This window comes from Maylandia zebra, linkage group LG15 (assembly GCF_041146795.1).
Source record: "Maylandia zebra isolate NMK-2024a linkage group LG15, Mzebra_GT3a, whole genome shotgun sequence".
NCBI classification, from domain to species: Eukaryota; Metazoa; Chordata; class Actinopteri; order Cichliformes; family Cichlidae; genus Maylandia; species Maylandia zebra.
The window spans coordinates 23,219,814-23,222,368 of NC_135181.1; the positions used below are offsets into that span (position 1 = coordinate 23,219,814).

The 2,555-nt window shown below is 40.0% G+C and overlaps 1 long non-coding RNA gene across 1 annotated transcript; it reads right to left on the reverse strand.

The window, feature by feature from the left end:
- LOC143412578 (uncharacterized) lies at positions 1-1,427 on the reverse strand. The gene is made up of 3 exons (XR_013093093.1): positions 1,177-1,427; positions 262-537; positions 1-100 (listed from the first exon to the last, which is right to left on the reverse strand). It is a non-coding gene; the product is annotated as an uncharacterized LOC143412578 (long non-coding RNA).
- Positions 1,428-2,555: the final 1,128 nt, after the last annotated feature.

The following is a 2,555-nucleotide window of genomic DNA, read 5'->3' on the forward strand; positions in this document are numbered from 1 at the left end:
CCTCTGTTTCTCATAAGAGCAATGATAGCAATTATTAGGATCAGCCCTGCAATACAAAGGGCCAACATGATGTAGCTCAGAGGACACGGATCTGTGGAATCTGTGAAAAACACACGAAGGAAAATATTAATTCCTAAATTTCTTAAATTTCCTTCTTGTAACCTTATAGTCAATGTCCAGCAACATCAATGTTTTGAACATTTAGAAGCTACAGTAACAAACCAAAGCTATATGTCAAAATCAATCTGTTCTTTATCCTACCTGTGAAGACAGGTGTGTACTGAGCTTCTATCTTCACGCTGTTTTCCTTAAAAAACTGGCAGGTGTATGTTTTTCTGTGGCCTCGCTGATGTTTCACGGTCAGAAGTGAAACACACGTCCGTCCAGTGTTCGTGACACCTCTGTCAAGCAGCATCTTTCCCGTCTCGTCCAGCCAGCGGATGCTGTTCTCTTCACAAGGATGGAGGTCAGAGTATCTGAACAGAGTGCACTTTAATGTGAAGTCTCCATCCCCATTTAGTGTCTGAGATGCTGAAACTGAGAGAAATAGGTGATAAACAAAGTAAATGTAATTAGGTCATCACAACTGCTCCCACATCTCAAACTAATTCTAATGTTTAACAGCTTTATGCACATTTCATTGGATTCATCAGTGAGACTTTATTCTTAAGTTGTTGTTTCTAAGGACAGCATGAATCTGAAGTGTTAAAATCACTCAAACAAAAGCCTTTAATACATTTCATCATCCGTGTTTAGTCAAAACATTGTTTTTTTAGTTTGCTACTTTCCAGTTACTGCATGCTAAAAGTCTTCAATCCATCCAGTTTATTCCACTTTAGGGTCATGGGGACTAAAGCCCATACAATTTTTAATACACTTCAATGTATGCAGCTTCTAACTCTAAATGTTAAACGCTCCACGGCCCATCCCGAGGAAATATTGGACAAATATTGGACAAAGGCTGTTGATTATGGAGCGGCCAGGCTGGAGAAAAAGAGGAAGACCGCAGAGAAGATTCATGGATAGGTGGACATGCAGATTGCTGGTATGACAGAGGAGGATGGTAGGGAAAGGGTGAGGCAGATGATTCACTGAGGCAACCCAATTAAGGAATTAAAAGAAAGAAGAAGACACAAATACATGTAGTGTGTTTTACAGCAGAGTGTAAGTACCCACTATTCAAAATATGTAGATACACAACTGTGTCCTGGTCAGTGTTCTTGCCAGGCCGACAGCAGTAACCACCAGCGTCCTCAGCAGTGATGTTCTGGATGCCCAGGTGGCATTTACTGTGCAGACTGAGCCGGCCAGCTCGGGATGAGTTCTTCTCGATGGCCCCATTGTAAACTATGGCAGCAGTCCCAGATCGATCTTTGCTGTAAAGCCAGTGAACGACGGAGCAGCTTGAGTCAAGTGGGGCTGCGTTGTCACAGGGGAGAATGGCATCATGCCCCGATTTGTAATAAAGGTAGAAGTATCTTACACCAATGCCCGCTGTGAAGAAATAAACATGTTTACCTTTCTACTCATTTCTTTTATAATTCTAATGGAATAATCCATGTAACCTATTCAACCTAATGCTTTGAAACATGTATAATAATCATAAATCAAATTATATTGTGTTCTGTATTTTCGCCATATTTTTATCATTTGGGTTATTTTTTCCTTTTAATTTTAAATGAACAGCCAAATGCCTCAAACTGAATTCTCCACACCAATAAATCATGCTCATATCCTTCTAATGATCTGTCATAATGAAACTGTTTTAAATAAAAACAATAATAATCTTCACATTTTGGCCTAGAAAATTGTTAGAGAATCACACAGACATAAATATGGAGTGTGTTTCATAGGATCAGTTTGGGAAAGAATCAGTCAGTAGGAGGTTCTAAATATCACTAGCAAATCAAGTTCGCTCAGGTCATTGTACTCACTTGTCAGGATATTTAGATACACAGTTGTAAGCAGTGCATTGTTGTCCCCAGGCCGACAGTAGTAAACACCAGAGTCCTTCAAAGTGATGCTTTTGATGCCCAGGAAGCAGTTACTGTACAGACTCAGCCTGGCGGCTTGGGCTGTTTTCTCAATGATGTTTCCATTGTGAACCACCTCTGTAGTCCAAGGTAGCTCTCGGCTGTGAAACCAGCTAACGATGGAGCATGTTGAATCCAAAGGGGGTGCGTTGTCACAGGGGAGAATGGCATCATCTCCAAGTCGGTAATTAAGAGTGATGTATGCTTGAATGCTTGATGTACTGATGCATACTGCAAAGAAAAAAGATGTGTTTATTCTAGTCTACCCAATTATCAAGATGAGGAAGGCACCATGACTCAATAGTAACGGGACAAAGGAACATAATTTAAAATATATTTTTAACAGTTTCATGAAAGAATTTTGCAGACAGTGACTGGAAAACATGGACATGGACATTGTGGGTCTCCGCATTCACTTTTGAATTTAATAACTTGAAAATATGCTCTTTTGTGGCTCTTGGGTTTTGAAGAATACTACATTTCTTTGATTTGAGAAACTCTGGGGTTTCCTAAACTTGCACT